The sequence below is a fragment of the Lontra canadensis genome, unplaced genomic scaffold (genome assembly GCF_010015895.1).
Source record: "Lontra canadensis isolate GAN:19392208 unplaced genomic scaffold, GSC_riverotter_1.0 scaffold121, whole genome shotgun sequence".
Taxonomy (NCBI): Eukaryota; Metazoa; Chordata; class Mammalia; order Carnivora; family Mustelidae; genus Lontra; species Lontra canadensis.
The window spans coordinates 5,361,581-5,380,186 of record NW_022631115.1 but is presented as its reverse complement, the minus strand read 5'-3'; positions in this window follow the sequence as shown (position 1 = coordinate 5,380,186).

The following is an 18,606-nucleotide window of genomic DNA, read 5'->3' as shown; positions in this document are numbered from 1 at the left end:
CTTTTGCAAAATTCCCTGCTAACTGAAAATATCATGGATACGACAGGAAACAAGAATGATGAGAAATATTCTTTTTTTTTTAAGATTTTATTTATTTATTTGACAGACAGAGATCATAAGTAGGCAGAGAGGCAGGCAGAGAGAGAGAGAGGAGAAAGCAGACTCCCCAAGGAGCGGAGAGCCTGATGTGGGGCTCGATCCCAGGACCCTGAGATCATGACCTGAGCCGAAGGCAGAGGCTTTAACCCACTGAGCCACCCAGGCACCCCGAGAAATATTCTTTAACCCAAAGACAGGAGGGAAATAGAAAAGTACACAAGAATAAGCTAATTAAGGGGTGACTCAGTCAGGTCATGATCCCAGGGTCCTAGAATAAAGCCTTGAATTGGACTCCCCGCTCAGTGGGAGGCCTGCTTCTCCCCACTCCCCCTGCTTATTCTCTCTCTGTGTGTCAAATAAATAAAATCTTAAAGAAAAAAAAAGAATAGGATAATTACATTATCATTCATTAAGAATATTAAGGCTTACTTATGAAGATCTTCTATTGTCCTTATTAAATGTTTCCACTTGTGGTTCTCTTTAGTTTAGTGGAAATATAATTGATATAAAACACTGTATTTGTCCAATATATGCAATGTAAATATTTGATATATGTATATATTGAAAATGATTGCCTCAATAAGTTTAGTTAACATTCATCACTGCATATAGCTACAATTTTTTTTCTTGTGACAAGAACTTTTAAGATCTACTCTCTGAGCAACTTTCAAATATATAAGACAGTACTATTAAGTCTAGTTACCATGTTATACACCATCTATCTTATAACTGGAAGTTTGTACCTTCTGACCACCTTCATCCATTTTGCTCACTCCCCACCTCCCATCTCTGGCAACTACCAGTTTGTTTTCTGTATCTATGAGTTCAGTTTCTTTGAGATTTCAGAGATCAGGGAAAGCAGACAATATTTGTTTCTCTGATGTTTCATTTAGCATAATGCACTTAAGGTCCATCCACATTGTTGTAAATGGCAGAATTTTCTTCTTTGGCTAAATAACGTACAATAGTATATGTGTGTATGTGTGTGTATCACATTTTCTTTGTCCGCTCATCCACTGATGGACACTCAGGTTGTGTCCATTTCTTGGCTACTGCAAATAATGCTGCAATGAAAATAAGGGCCAGATGCTTTTTTGAGATAGTGATCTCATTTCCTTTTGATATACCTGAAAGAAGAATTGCTTGATCATATGTAGTCTTTTTTTTTTTTTTTTAAGATTTACTTATTTATTTGAGAGAGAGAGAGGTTGGGGAGCAGAGGGAGAAAACCTCAGCAGACTCCCCACTGAGCACAGAACCTAACAAGGGGCTTGATCCCATGACTCTGAGATCATGACCTGAGCCAAAAATCAAGAGTTGGGATGCTTGGGGAGCCTGGGTGACTCTGTCAGTTAAGCATTTGCCTTCAGCTCAGGTCATAATCCCAGGGTCCGGGGATCAAGTCCTGCATTGGGCTCCTTGCTCAGCAGGAAGCCTGCTTCTCCTTCTCCCACTCCCCCTGCTTCTGTTCCCTCTTTCAATTCTCCTCTGTCAAATAAATAAATAAAATCTTTAAAAAAAAAAAAAAGAATCGGGATGCTTAACCGACTAAGCCACCCAGGCACCCTGATTATATGTAGTTCTATGTTTACTATTTTGGAGGAACCATTTCTTTTTAATTTTGGGTTTTAATCATCAAGCAAGTAACACTTCACATATTTGGAGATCAGAATCAGAACTAGTCTTAAGTATATTCACCCATCCATTATTTTTAATTCAACAAATATGCACCACATACTTTCCAAAGACTACCCTCCATGAGGTGGTAAGAATGTTGTCATGTGTCTGGAGACAGTTTCTTAACTATTTGTAGCCTCAGTTTTCTCATATGGAAAATGGGAATAATTTTTTCAAGAGGGTGCTACTTTCACTGATTAATTGCAAATCTTTACTTTTTGAAGAATTCCAGTGTCCAGTAGAGTGACCAGAGTGCTTCAAGCAGGGCCTGTTGTGCAGCAGAGTCTCCTACTGGTGCTATTTCCCATGAAAGTTCCGGATGTCTTCCCAAGAGAATATGGGATTTGGAACAAAGTGGTTATGGGTTCACCATTCCATACTGATAATGTGACCTTGAGCAAGTCCTCTCTGTTCTTCAGTACTTTTCTTTTAAAAATAGATATAATAGGGGCGCCTGGGTGGCTCAGTGGGTTAAGTGTCTGAATTCAGCTCAGGTCATGATCTCGGGGTTCTGGGATTGAGCCTCCCCTTGGGCTCCCTGCTCAGTGGGGAGTCTGTTTCTCCCTCTCCCTCTGCTCCTCTCCGCTCATACTCTTTCTCTCAAATAAATACATAAAATCTTTAAAAAATGATATAATAATATTTACAGAGGGTTCTTGCAGAATTAGACACAATGTGAGAATAAAGGCTTAGGACAAATACTGGCTGGAGAGTAAGCATTCAAACATCAGGTTACTCTGGAAGAATGTGAAAATACCCTTTGCTTCCAAGTATTTCTGTCAATGGCCCTACTATTGTGCTTAAAGAAGTCACACTGTGCAATCTTTTCTGTTAAGGCACTGAAACATGTTTGGAAAGCACTAACATGATCTGTGAGAAGAAGGATTTTGGTCAGTTATTAGAGATTAATAGTGGAGTTTTCTTGGGTAAGTACAGCAGATCTCAGAGCTCTGAGACTCAAGATGCAGGAAGGGGGTCCTGATGGTGCCTGGCAGATTGAAGGGGCAGGGCCATGCTGGGAAGCTGGAAGACCTCAAGTGTGAGTGCTGAGGCCTCAGGATGCAGAGCAGAGGTGGGGGAGCTCCATGATGGAATGTTGTCTGGTGCACACCATATCTCAGGGCAGCCTGGTACACACAGCAAACTGCACCATTTCAGATCAAGCCCCTTCTTAGAAGCCTTTCCAAGGGTTGTAGGATGATTACTACTACTGGAATTAAACCTGATTAAGTTCTTATAAAAAACAAATAAAATACCTTAAAAAGAAGTAGCCTAATTAGTACTCCTTAATTATCGGGATGCCGGAACTAGCATAGCATTCAGCGGGGTCACTGGAATATAGTGGTTGGTATTGGAAGGATTCCATGGCCAAAGCACTTTGGAACTTGGTTCATTTACTGTTCTTCTCTTGTCAATACATATCAGAGCATTAAAGCACTGAGAAGTTCTGCAGTAAATAAATTTGCTTCAGTTCACTTAAGCCAGTGCTTCCTGAATGTATTTGACCACAGGCCACTTAATCTGAGAATCTGAGAAACGTAAGTCTACAGGTAGGGTCAACATCGTTCTGAAATATCGTGGGTACCACTTTTGAGTATCCTGTAGCCTAGAGCTGGTACTAGATTGTTGGAGTTGCTCTGCTGTGAGAACTATGGATTCATTTGTTCAATCAATGAGTTTATATTAAAGGCTTAGCCTGTGCCAACCTTCATTCTAGGAACTGCGAATGCTCTCTCAGAGTTTCTGTTGCATGGAAGAAGCAGATGGTGAATATGTAAACATCTGATGTGCAGGAGGTGATTAATTTCTCTAAAGAGAAATGAAGTTGAGTCATGGAGACTTCTACTCGGCATTGGAGGATGGCTTCTGGAATATGGTGACAGTTAAGCAGAGGGAGCCATGAGGACACCTGGGGAAGAACCATCCAGGCAGATCAGGCTGTGGCTGCAAATTCCCAAGCAGTGGGAGCCTGCCTCCACCAACTGCTCTAGGAATAGCCAGGAAGGTAATGGATGGAGCTGGAGAAAGCAGGTGAAGGGCCAGAGAAGGGGCTGGAGCTGGACAGATAGGTCCTCCAGGCAACAGCAAAGACTGGAACTGGATTTAAAGGGTCATGGATCCACAGAAGGGTCCTTGGCAGAAGGATGACAGGCTGAATCTTTGTTTTAACAGGATCTTCTGGCATATGGGTGCTGGGGAGGCTGCAGAGAGGCAGAGATGGAAGAAGGGGATGGTTAGGATGCTTCTCCTTTTATCCAGACAGGAGGTTACAGGGGCTGGGCCCAGGTTGGTTGATAGTGGATATGGTGAAAAGACTTGAATTGCGTAGCTGTTTCTAAGGTAGAGCTGAATTGATTGGTGCATTATGTGTGCAATTGTTAGGACCCTGGATGTTACTGCCCCAAGAAGTTTGATGAGCAAATAGGAGACATAAGCTAGCTGGTTTCTCAGGACCACTCTGGGTCGCTCAGGCTCTTCCACTAACCAGCTGTGTGACCTGGAGCTTCTTTAACTCTCCTCCCTCCTCTGTGCAACAAACGTCAAAATACCACTCCACAGGATGAGATGAGGCAACACAAGTCCAGAACCTATATGGGATTAACCACAGGACATTTCCTTTAAGATTTTATTAATTTGAGAGAGAGACAGAGAGAAAGAACGAGCAGGGGGCATAGCAGAGGAAGAGGGAGAAGCAGACTCCCTGCTGAGCAGGGAGCCCTATGTGGGACCCAATCCCAGGACCATGGGATTAAGACTTGAGCGGAAGGCAGCCTCCTAACCAATTAATTTAGCCTCCCAGGCACCTCTATCACACAAATTTTTATCATCCGTAGTAGGCATATTTAGAAATGGAAACGATTGCAACTTAAATATTATCCCAATTTAAATACATACATATCAATTAAATAGATAAAATTGAAGAAATGGATGTTGGCAAGGGGAAAAAGTGTAATCTTCCAATAAAAGTTTATTCTGATATATGACCATGGGAATAAGGATGCACAAAGAGCTGAAGGAAAATAGTGGGAAATGCAGCCACATTAATAAACCCAGTGAAACTTGTTGGAGTCTGTGAGCAAATGGGCAGTACCAGGTGTGCATAATTAATCTTTTGTTCCAATTCCTGAATGCAGAGCAGGAGTCAGCTCTTTAGAAATCCTCTTCTCACTTACTGTTGAAGCTGTTGTGGCCAGGTGCCCTCAGTCTGAAGTAATTAAAAACCCCTCACTCGGGCAGCAGAAACCCCCTCCTGGAAAAACAATGCCAAGCTGTTAAAAAAGAAACGCTAGAACAGGAGGAGATTAAATGCAGTATCTCTGTGAGGTACGTTTTTCAGAATTTTCAAGTTTAAAGATGGGACGCTCCGTGATTACTTGATTTCTTCCACCCGGCGGTGAGATCAGTACTCGGTTCTTTCCGGACAGGGAGACTGGACTGCAGGCCCCCGGGAGAGTGGGGAGGAGCCTAGGGGGTACCGGGGTGTAGGGTGGAGGCTGGAGGGTAGGGAGGAGCCTGGAGTGGGTAACAGGCACCTGAGGGGGAAGACACACACACTATTGTGGTCACGTATGCTGCGTGAGTATCTGAGCGCTTAAGCTGCTTGGCAATCTTGTTTGGACAATGTGGTTTTACAAGTCTGGCAAGCTCTTCAGATGTGAACTTTACCTAAGTAAATAAAGCCATCTGCCTGGTCCAAAGTTTTCTTTTGTTTTGTACTGAAGTGGCTTCTTAGGAAAAGGACTAAGTATTCAGCTGTTTCAGGGGAAGCAAGAAATCCTGCTTTCTTTTCCTTGTTTATCTTTAGGGAAAATAACCACTTCAAAGTGGAAGAATAAAGAAAAATCTGTAGAATTCAAGTTCAACAGAGTGTAAATTATTATTTTAAAGAAAAATTCTAGGGTAGTTTGAGAATTTTTGCATCTCCTGACTTTTTAAAGTGTAGTACCACTGAAGGTAACTAAGAAAAAATATTTTTAATTTTGTGTTTATAGAAGAGCCATGTTACATCTAATTTATCTATGACTTTACAAATCAGTATAACTACAATTCAAGGTGGAAATAATGATTTGCAATACTCCACATAAAAAAAAAACTTATAATTCCTGTCTCTGAAATGATGCATTTTAAAATTGCTAAGTCAGTTTGTAAAATGACTGAGAGGATGTTCTCACACTCCTTATTTTTACAATCACCAAGTCATCGCCATTGAGGGGAGGTGTCATCAAAGATTTAGTGAGGCCATGAATCAAATATAGGAAGCTGTGGCAAGAAGCTCAAATGAAAATTAAGAGCATTTTCATTTTCAAATTGAAAGTAGCATATGCTAAACTTTGATTCAAAATTAAAAAGAACTATTTTTTTTTGTTAGACTCAGAAAAATTTAAACTTCAAAGTTGTTACTAAAACTCAATTCCTTTCAAAACTAACTTATGCTGATAATTAAGTCTCGAAATAAAATGGATTATTAACAAAAGTACTTTCGAACAGATCCAGATTCAGTTAGTTGGATTAAGATTGTATGTATTTAGGGGTGCCTGGGTGGCTCTGTCAGTTAGGCTTTGACTCATGATTCAGCTCAGGTCATGATCTCAGGGTCATGAGTTTGAGCTCCACAAGGAGCTCTGTGATCAGCAGGGAGTCTGCTTGAGATTCTCTCTCTCTCTCACCCTCTCCTTGCCCCCCCTGCACACCCTGCTCCCACTCCCCGCATTTACACTGTCTAAATAAATAAATAATAAATAAATGAAATCTTAAAAAACATTTGTGTATTTAATTTCTTTATCAAATGAGACAAATAGACAATTTGGTGTCTTATTTAAAGTTATTTAGATTTTGTCAGCTTCCAAAAAGAAAGAATATGCAATTAAAAAAAAAAAACAACTACTGTGGGAAGTATTTTTCAATGAGGTCTTTCAAATCTATCTAGAAATCTTCATTCTGAAGTTTGTCAATAATGCTGGATTTGATACATAATTGGACAGAATGCTGTCTGGTTTTAGTATATATGCTGTCTATGAACTTCTATAAATTATGCTTAGCATCTTTCTTGATTCCAGTGCCTTATGAAGTAGAGAGAAAACTGAAAGAAGAAGATATCACACTGAATTTGATAATCTGGGACACCTGGGTGGCTCAGTGGTTTGAGTGTCTGCCTTCAGTTCCGGTCATGATCCCAGGGTCCTGGGATTGAGTCCTGCATAGGGCTCCCTGATCAGCAGGATCTGCCTGCTGCTGTCCCTACCTGTGCTCTCTCTCTCTCAAATAATACAGTCTTTAAAAAAAAAAAAAAAAAAAAAAGAAATGGATAAGTGGCTTCACACCTTAGGAAATCCACATCACCTTACTGACATATAGTCACTCAGTGGGAAAAACTTGTAAGAGATAACGTAGCATTGTAAGCATTGTAGCTTTGAATACTATTCAGAAGTGGTACAATAGATACAAATCAAAGGAAAACAAAGCATTACAAAGATAATCTTGAATCCATCCATTTTTAAAGTAAATCATTCACGAATTTTGACACCCTACTAGTAACAAATGGTTTGATGTTACTTAGATTTGTACATTACACTGGATCCCAATATATTAGCATATCTGAATTTCATGGTTGAGAACCACTGATTTGGACAAGTCTTTTAATCTTTATTTGCCTCAGTTTCCCTTTCTGTAGGGTGATCTTGGGATCATTTTAGCAAGTGAAGCAGTTGATTATGCTATTGAATATTGAACATTTTTCCTTTTGTCCAACTGAATTTTTAGGTGCAATTTAACTTTATTTTTTTCTTGTTCTTTGCTCTGAAAAATATCCATGTAGAACAGGTAAAGAGTAGAATTTATGGACCAAAATAATTGAAAAATTCTTAAAGATTATTTGGTCTCTTTGTTTCTCTCCAGTTTACACTTTATAAGCTATTTAGAAATAGTCTGGATTATCTTTAGTGCTTTAACTTTTAACTTTCACTTTCTTTGCTTCATTATTTTAAATCAGAAAGAAATGTCTTGCATATGGAAAAAGCAGATTTCTCTTTTCTGTAAGGCATTTCCAACTATGATTATTGTATTTTTCCCTTAAATATCACACACAGGTAGGTCAATGGTGTTGGCATCAATGACCTCTGAGTGTCTTGTGCTCACAACCAAGATAGGTGGTATGTACTGAAAGATGAACCCAGGAAGGTAAACTGGATTGGATTGTGGAGTGGATTTACCAAAAATTTAAAAAACTTGGCTGAGTGACCTGTCCACGTCATTGTTAGCTCTTATAGTAGGAAGGTTGAAATGCAAAGAGCTCAGCAGTTCAATTAGCAGGTTCTTGTAAAGTTTAGGCAAAAGATTATGGGGGCTTGAATCAAGACAGTTCAGATAAGAATGGACAGGAGGAAACAAACTTGAGTGAAATTGATTTCATGGATCGAATTTGTGGGATTTTATGGCAAATTCAATGTTGGATCAAAAGGAAAGAAAAGGATTTAAACCTCTGGTAAGTTTATCCTGGGTGCATGATGATGTTATTACTACAGCAAATGGGTAATATGGAGGAACTGGGATGAGGGTGGTATAACACTGTGAAAATTATCGAAAAAGTGCAATGTACTATTGGATCTTGAAGTCAAGAGTTTGAAATGTTAGAAGTCCCAAGCATTAAGGTTTAACAACCTTATCCAAATGGTAGTCAACACTGAACCACTTCCTCCATCGTATTTCACTTCTTCATCTAGATGAGCAATTTGAAAATCTCAAAAATCTGTCTACCTTATAGAAAGAAATTTAGGTCAGGTCCTGCCAGAGTAATTAACACAAATAGCAGTTTTTACTCAATTTGTTTGAATTCACCATTAAAATCATGCTAAGAGTATTATTCTAAAAGTTATTTCTGGGTTTAATAACTAGAGGCTTCAGGTTAAGGAAACTGAACACGTATTCTGAGTTGCATTCTGACATAATCACTCATTTCACAAGTGCTTAGTGAGCACCTCCTGCAGGCCTTCCTTCCATGAGAGGAAGTTCATTCTGCGTCTAAAATATGGTAATACTTACTGAGGTGCCCATAGCATTTTAACAATTTGGGGAGAGCATAATATAAGTCATATTTTGATAGTTATGCAAGTTAGTGGCAATTTTACCAAATGTTCAAAGTAATTTCCTCAGTATCCTAAGATACATTGTTTGTTTTTTAATTTCTTTATTTGAGAGAGAGAGAGTGAGAGAGAGCAGGAGCAGAGGGGAGAGAGAGAGAGAGAGAAGCCCGCTCCCTGCTAAGTATGAAGCCTGACACGGAGCTCAGTCCCAGGACCCCAGGATCAGGACCTGAGCCAAAGGCAGATGCTTAACCGACTGAGCCACCCAGGTACCTTACCAGATACACTGTTTTATTTTTAACTTGTTTATATTTATTTAGGTGTCATTAGTTTAATTTCTATACCTCTATACTTAAAGGTTGGGTCATTTCAAAATGTCTCTATCAAAGTAGTCATTGTCTATACAATTCTCCTGAGCTGAATTAAAAAAACATAAAATCTCATTTTGATTATCAACTTTAATATTTATTTTCTTGCTTGTGATGTAATTCTCCTTCCTAACCAGAGAGCTGAAAAGATAACTTTGCCCATGTAAAAACCAATGCAAAGCTGCTCATGCAAATGTTTTTGAAATTGTTAGAGCATTGCTCAGGCTGATTTGACTGCTATTTTGGGGTTTTTTTTTTCCTGTTCTGTTTTATTGATCCACTTGGATTCCAACTAAATTCTCAAAAGTCAAATGCATTTAAGGTTTAACATACCTCAAAGTAATTTTCCTTGGTTCTAAAATTACATATTATCCACTGAAAAATTTTAATCTGGTAGATATTTCAAATGTATTGCGGGCAACATTCAGAATTTCAAGCCAAATTTCAGAAATGATAGTCTGTGAACTGATTTGAATCTTTGCCAAGAAGTGCTGTAAAAGTTGACCTTTAAATTTTACAAAACCTCAGTTACCTTTCTACTCCTTCTGATTGTTGCCTGAAGCAGAAATGAGGTATTTTCAAGAAGGAGACTAAGCAAGATGTTTTGAAAGAGATCCTTATCTCTTATTGTTGTTCATTTTATTTCTATAGCAACTGGGGACTGGGTATTTGCTTTTCAAATATATTTGGTTACAGTTATTAATACTATGCAGAGCTAGTACCAAACTCTTTAGTCCTAAAGCTAACTATGAACACCTGCCCTACACTGTAGTGATAATAACTACATTGTTGTTTTCCAGACTTCATAAACAGAACTATATGAAATTGTGATTGAATAGAGAAAAAAATAGGTTATTGTATTTTTGGTGAACAAATCTTGCTTCTGAATGAAATTTACATCACCACATGTTTGAGACTGGTGATATATATTTTTCTACTGCCATTCTCCTAGGAATGACATATTTTAAGTTTGTTCAGTTTTGATGGCTATTTTTAAACCTATGGAATCTAATTAGAAGATCTCAGACTAAATTCTTGGGTGTGGCTTTTAAGAATTTTCTCCAGTTCCTTTGCTTCTTGTTGTTGTTGTATTTAAATCAGAGTCTCTAAGAACTATTTTTGAAAAATAAATTTAGCAGAGGGGCTCCTGGGTGGTTCAGTTGGTAAAGCATCTGCATTTGGCTCATGTCATGATCCTGGTCTTCCAGGATAGAGTCCCAGGATTGAGTCCTGGGATCAGACTCCCTGCTCAGCAGGGTATCTGCTTCTGCTCCTTGAAACACGCCACCCCTGCTTATACCCCCTCACTCTTCCGCTCATGCTTTCTCTCTTTCTCACACTCCCTCTCATATAAATAAAATCTTTAAAAAAATAGTTTTTATATTCTTTCCAGAAAAGCAGTCATAGATATTTGAAAAATAAATGGTAAATATTTGCCATTTACCTCCATCATTCACACTTAAACTGAGGCTGAGTTGAAAAAAAAAAAAAACTCTATGCTTTAAAAAACAAAACCTAAAGAAAGCCTCAAATTTAACATTTTACCCCCAAGAAACTCCTTGCACATTTTAATCAACTTCAATTGTGGCTAATAATCTTATTTACAAAGTAGAATTTCTCAGCAGGCATAAGCTGGAATCTTTTATACAACAAAAAGAATTTTTTAAGCTTTTACTTTCTGTCTCAGTTGTTCATTTAACTGCACAACAACAACACTGGTCTGTTTCTAAGAGGAAAGAGAAAGAGGTTTCTGTATTGATCTAAGCAGGTCGGGGCCATAACTAGTTTGAGGAATATTAAACCCAGAGATCACAGTGTAATAACTGGGTATGGGTTTTGGAGGTTTTGGTTTTTCCACGAATACTAATGTCTAAAAAAAAAAATTATCCTACCTAGTTTATTTGGGTCCCAAATTATGTGTGGAATTTGCTTCTTTGTTAAGAGCTAAATAACTAAAGGTGATGTAAAAACTAATTCTGTGCCAAAGCCTACAACAAATAGTGGATTATAAATGAACCCTTTGATATGTTTTTTTTCTGCTGGGCTCTGGTAGCCCCTCTCCCTAGAAGGCTCTGCTCTGCAGGGGGGGACATGCTGATACCAGGGTTTCTTCCTGACATTTCTCCACTTGGATTTTCATTTACCGTATACCTTTGAATAGTAATAACCTTTGATCAATTGGGTGAAACTAATGGCAAAGTTATTGAAGGGCAATGCAAATACTTTTGTTGACCTGTCTGTGAAATGACAGTAGATTATAATCTACAACATTAACACTCATAGAAAGTATGTTCGACTCTTTACCAGAGGATGTTACTTAATTTCTGCTTCAGACTTATACATAGAAGAGCTAAATGCAAACCACCTGCTTATAATAAATAAATCTGTGTACATTAGCATGGAAGTTTTGAATATGAGCAAACGGAAAAAGGAGAAGTTGCTACAGGACTAAAGTTGGAATCATGTGGTTTCAAAGTTTGTGGAAAGTTTTTTTTTTTTTCCCCTTTTTTTATGCTCTGTGCGTTATGTGTCAAGGTTTTAGATGTGAGTCCTTCAAAGTTGTCAGACTTCGTTTCCCTCCAGATGTTTTGGAGCTGATTTTCCAACTTCTTTCACGAGTAAGATTTTAAATAATTTTAAAGAAATTGTATACTGACTTCTTAATTCAAAATTCAGATGAACGTAATGCTGTGGTTTCATTGCTAAGAATTCTCTTTGTTCTGCTTTTCATTTTCTTTTGGACACAGATTGATTAGGACATTTAAAAATGTTACTGCCTGTATTAAAAAAAAAAAGGTCTTTCTTTTTAGTGTAAGGTTAATGTTGTTTGGTTGGGGATGTTTCTTTATGTCTTTGTTATTTTGGGGTAGTCTGTGCTTAGAGGGGTCTTAATAGACTTGTCAAAAGCCTCAGTATTGTTTACAGTTGGTAACTAAACTAGATGAAAATAGCTAGATGTGTCCACAAAAGAATGTATTCCTCCTGAAATACCTGATCCATATGGGGGGCAGGGGTTAGGAGAGGAGACCTAAAACTTTGCTACTCTTACTAAGTTATGAAATATATATTTTTCCAAATCTCAGTGAGTCACTCACCCTCATGGAACTGTTCTGTGTTACTCACCAGCATCACAGCTTCTTAAAATCGCCATACCCGGCCTAAGGCATGTCCCCAGGTGCCTCAGTGCAGTGGTCCCCTTTGCCCCACTTCCCCTCAGGACTTGTGGTTGAGACAGAGCCCACCATAGTCCTCATGCTCCTACCTCTCTTCACACGTGTCCTCAGGCATTTCAGGGATTTGGGTTTTGTCTGTTCACCTAAAGTAATGAACCTCTTGGGACAGACATTGTATTGTTTCCTTTAAATTTTTTTTCCTTTTTTTTAGCTACCTCTAACACTGTAGTGTTGTATGAAAAACATACAATCAAAATATTATTGCTAATGGAATGAAATTCAATGTCTCTTGGTTGGTAGATAATAATTGTTATTTTTTGGTATTATAAAAATTCCCTTAGGCTATGAGTTCAGTTTATCAATTTCTCAATTCTGATGGTATAATATCTGCCCCATAATCCATGTAGAGTTTGTGACAAAAGTATCTTCTGTCTTTTTCAGGAAAAAATGTGTGAGGTGACTACTTTTTCTTTAAAACAATAACCCACAACACTAGTTGGTAAAGACTGTATGATGTATGATTACTAGCACTCATTCCTAATAAACCTTAAATCCACTCTTTCTTTATTTGTGATGGAGATATTAGATTAATGGATTGCTGAATGCAGGTGATTAAATACATCTATATTTGGTTCCATTCCAAAGAGTCAGCAGAAAGGGACATTCTATTAACATCTTACATCTTGCTTGATTAGACAGGTGTTCTAGAATGCCCTTTACTGAAATATTTTATTCCTTCGTTAAAATAATCCTCTACTTGATTTGTTTTAGTTACTTCAAAGGGATGAAATTATTATATTTTTAAAGATTTTATTTATTTTTTGAGAGAGAGTGAGTGAGAGAGAAAGAGAGCACAAGTAGGGGGAAGGGCAGAGGGAGACACAGATTCCCCACTGAGAAGGGAGCCCCATAATGAGGGGCTAGATCCAGGGGCTCCAGGATCATGACCTGAGAAAGGCAGCTGTTTGGCTGACTGAGCCACCCAGTTACCCCAAGATGATATTATTTTTATGGTTATAAAATATAACATCAAAGATATAAAAGTAGTTAAACAGAAGGACATGGTGACACACAAATTAGGTCATGATCACTATTTATATTACAAAGACTATTATAGGAGCTGATCTAAATTAAAAAAATAATGACCTCATTTAAAAAAAGGGTATGAACCACCACAATGAAAGATATAACACACTTTAGTATAAAAAGATGCAGATAGGAAATATGGGGATGGGAAAATAAAGGTAGGAAAGTTTTATGATTTCGGGTGCTTATCTAAGAGTTACTGCTCATCATTGGGTCACTATTAGAGGGGCTCTACAAGTTTGACTCTGAGCTCCTTTGCTCCAACTAGATATAATATTCACACTATTCATGTAACAATAAACCAGGCACTCAAGATAAGTAAAGCTCATCCTGAAAGGGCTATTTTGGATTCTCAGGAAGCAGGCACTGAAAGATCCTGGATTATGCTGTCAACAACATCCTTATAGTATTTACAATAATGAAATTCTTACAAGATTATTGAATGTCCTTCAGTGCACATTTAGGCCACAGTGCCAGTTCCGGGAAGGAACCAAAGAATATTGTGTCCACTATTTCAGTAAAAATGTTTTTAGATCTATGGTAGTCTGGCTTGATCCAAGGATAAAGTATCTTTCAATCAATGAAATTTACTTTTTTCTAGAAGCAGCAGGAAAAAAACCCACTTTGTTGTTAGTGAAATATTTGCAAGTTTTGACTACCAACTTATGGTACGGGGAGACTTCTCTTTTGAGAGTGGGTGTCTAGAACTGGCACAAACCTGTTTGTCTTCCTTGTGCAGGCAGTTTAAACAAGTTCATTTGGGCAGGGCTAAATGTTTCTTTAGAAAAAATTCTGGGTCCAATACTAGGCTCTGAGGCTTTTATACATAGAACATGGCCACAAACAGGTTATCTCACTTATGTCACTGAGCTCCTTAAATTGCTTTTAGCACATATATATGCATGTATACTTTTATATAAACACACACATGAGATCCATAAATCTCCACAAATATACATATGCTTCATAAAAATACCTAATATTTTTATTTTGAAGAATTCCAAGCATGTGACAAAGTTCAAAGAACTTTAGAGTAAAAATTTCATAAACCCCCAACTGAAATTCGACCATTAACACTCTATTATTCTTGTTTTACTACTTGTATATTCATCTATACATTCATCTAAGTAAATTGCAGACATCTGTACACTTTTCCCTAACAACTTCATATCATTAGAGTTCAATATTTGTTCATAGTTTTGTTAAAAGCAAGATTATATTTTTGTAATATATCAAATGTATGTTATCACACATACAATATTATCTAATATAACATACATTAATATTATGTTATAATATTTTATGACTTTAATATAAAATTTACACATAAGAATATACAGATCTTGGGGGACACCCGGGTGGCTCAGTGGGCTAAGCCTCTGCCTTCGGCTCAGGTCATGATCTCGGGGTCCTGAGATCCAGCCCCATATCTGGCTCTCTACTCAGCAGGGAGCCTGCTTCCCCCTCTCTCTCTGCCTGCCTCTCTGCCTACTTGTGATCTCTCTCTCTCTCTGTCAAATAAATAAATAAAATCTTTCTAAAAAATAAAAGAATATATAGATCTTAAGTGTACATTAGTTGACTTTTGAAAAATGTATATGTCTATGTTCCCAAATGGAATATCCTTACCCTAGAAAGTTCCTCATATAGTTTTTCAGCTAGTCCCCACCTCTAACACCTACCTCTTATCCACAGTGATTACTGTGTTGTGATTCTGTGGTAGAAAACTTTCTAGAACTTGCTGGTTCTAGAAATTTATATAAATGGAATTACACAAATTGTATTATTTTTATTGTCTTTTTCTATTTATCATTGTTTTTGAGAGTCATCCAAATTGTTGTGTACATCATCTTTATAAAAAATATTTTATTTATTTATTTATTTATTTATTTATTTCAAGAGAGAGAGTGTGGGCATGTGCAGGAGAGTTGGGGGGGAAGGGCAGAGGGAGAGAGAAACTCAAGCAGACCATGCACTGAGAGTAGAGAGGGATATGGGGCTTGATCCCATAAACTGTGAGAACATGACCTGAGCTGAAAACAAGAATCTCTACTGACTAAGCCACCCAGGCATCCCTGTATATATCGTATTTTTTTTTTTAATCCTTACTAGTCTTCAGTTGTATGAATATGCCAGTATTTATTTATTCATTCTCTTAGTGATGATTGGATGTCTAGGCTTCTTCTAAATTGGGACCATTATGATTAAAATTGCTTTTAACATGCGCATTTTCATTTCTTTTGGATAAATGCCTAACCATATTTTCAGTTTCTTCATTAACTTTAAGTCCATTCCACTAAGTAATTATACCATTTAGCCCTTCCAGCAACCACATGTAAGTATTCCAGTTGCTCCTTATCTTTACCAGTATTTAGTGTTATTGATCTTTTTAAGTTAAGCCATTCTGGTGGGCATGTAATGCTCTCATTTAGTTTTAATTTGCATTTCCCTGAGAACCAATAACATTAAGTATTTTTTCATGTGCTTGTTGGTCATTTCTACATATTTTCTGAAGCATCTGTTCAAAATTTGTCTATTTAAAAAATTGGGCTGTTTTATTCATAACTAGTTGGAATTCTTTATATATCCTGGTTGCTAGTCCTTTGTCAGATAAAGATTTTTGTGAATATTTTCTTCCTGACTATGAATCACATTCATTTTTTTAATGGTATCTTTCCATGAGCATTATGTTTTACTTTTAAATGAAGTCTAATTTTTTTTCTTTTATGGATTATTACTTTCCATAATCTGAGAGCATTTTGCCTACCCTCAAATATGGAAGCTATTCTACATTTTCCTGTGAAGGACTTATGGTCTTAACTTTTTATATTTAAGTCTGTGGTCCATCTAGAATTAATTATTGTGTATGGTGTGAGGTATGGATTGAGTTAATATTTTCGCCATAAAGATATCCAGTTATTCCAATTCTACTTGTTGGATAGATTATATCCTTTTTCCAATGGATTATCTTTGTGGCTTTTTAAGATATTATTTATTATTATTATTTATTTTTTTTAGAGGGAGGGAAAGGGCAGAGAGAGAGGGAGAGAGAACCAGTCCAAAATCCTAAAAGAATCCTATGGCTCCATGCTCAGCGCAGAGCCTGCCTCCAGCCTCAATCCCATGACCCTGAGATCACAACCTGAGCTAAAATCAAGAGTCAGCCACTTAACAGACTGAGCCACCCAGGCAACCCACTCTGGTGACTTTTTAACAATCAGATTGTCATTTAAGTGTGTGTGTGGGTCTGTTACTAGGTTCTTTATTTCCTTTGATCTATTTGTAGGTTCCTTAATTAAGTGCTATTCTGTCTTGATTATTGGAAATTTACGTATTTTTTTGGAGTCAGATAGTCATAAGTACTCCAATTTGGTTATTTTTATTTATAAGGTTGCATTAGACATTTTAGGTCTTCTATAATTTTATAAAAAACTATAACCAGTTTAGGGGCACCTGAGTGGCCCAGTCAGTTAGGTGTCTGACTCTTGATTTCAGCTCAGGTCTTGATTTCAGGGTTGTGAGACTAAGCCCCAGTCAGGCTTTGTGCTCAGTGGGGAGTCTGAGATTCTTGTTCTCCTTCTCTTTCTGCCCTTCCCCCCTACTCTCTTTCTCTCTGTAAAATAAGTAAATAAATCTTTATAAGAAAACCCCAAAACTACAACCACTTTATCAAAATGTATAAAAGAAGAACACTGGCTGAGGCTATTTTCTGATTCTTCTGAATCTATGAATCAATTTGGAGAATTGGCATCATAATACTGAGTTTTACTATCCCTAAACATGGAATATATCTTCATTTTTAAAATTTTTCTTAACAATGTTCTGAAGTTTTAAATGTAGAACACTTGTCCATCTTTTGTTAAATTCATTCCTAACTATTTCATATTTTTGGTAGTATTATAATCAGATTTGTAAAAAATATTTATTTATTTGAGAGAGAGAGAGAGAGCGAGCACATGAGAGAGAGCACGAACTGGAGGAGGAGTAGAAGAAGGAGAAGCAGGATCTCTGCTGAGCAGGGAGCCTAAAGCGGTGTGGGGCTCAATCCCAGTAGATAATGACCTGAGCTGAATGAAGGCTTAATCGATTTAATTAACTGAAGTACCCTCAAAATGTATTTTTTTTGGTAGTCATTTACGTACATAGATGTGTGAAGAATTTTTCTCTTTATCATAAATTCAGGTAGCCTACAAGGGTGTTCTTTTAGGAAAAATGTTACAATGTGCCTTCTGATTGCACTCTTTCCAGCAGCTTCTGTTTCTGTCGTGGACATATGTGTATGTTTTTGCAATAAGAAATATATATATGGTTATTTGGATGACCAAACTATATTTCTCATATATGTTTGGTCTTCCTCCACATTTCTTGGCTCACAGCTCCCAATATCCTTGGACTTTCCTAAGTGTCAAGAGTAATTAAGCTGTCTTTTGTTATATTAGTTAAAGTGACTTTTTGGACCTCACCTATGGGTTAAGTCTAGTTACCAGAAGACCAACCATATGATTAGATTGTTGAAACTTTCAGTCTCCTCCCTATCTCTCCGTTCACCCCTCCCCCCACCTTCCAAGGGAGGAAAGAGGTGCTGGAGGCTGAATATCCCATGGCTAATGACTTAGTCATGACTGTGCAATGAAGCCTTCATTAAATCCCAAGAGGACTGGGTTTGGAGAGCTTCCAGGTTGGTGAACGTGTGGAGCTGCAGGGAGAGGAGTGCTCCTGGAGAAGGCATAGAAGTTCTGCCCCTCTTCCCCATATCTCACCTTATGTATCCCTTCATCTTGTTGATTTTTATCCTTTCTTATATCCTTTAATAAGCTGGTAAATGTGTTTCCCATGAGTTCTGTGAACAGCCCTAGGAAATTAATCATACCTAAGGAGGAAGTATCAGAAACCCCAATCTGCAGCTGGTCAGTCAGAAGTATTGTAGGTAACAGCATGGGGCTTGTGACTGGCTGGTGCCTGAACTTGGAGGTAGAGGGCAGTCTTGTGAAACTGAGCCCTTGACTTGTGAAATCTGATGCTGTCTTTGGGTAGACAGTGTCAGAATTGAGTTGAATCGTTGGTGTTGTTGGGGGGGACCCTCTCCCATAATGTTGGAAATAGGTCCAGGAACCCAAAAATGGT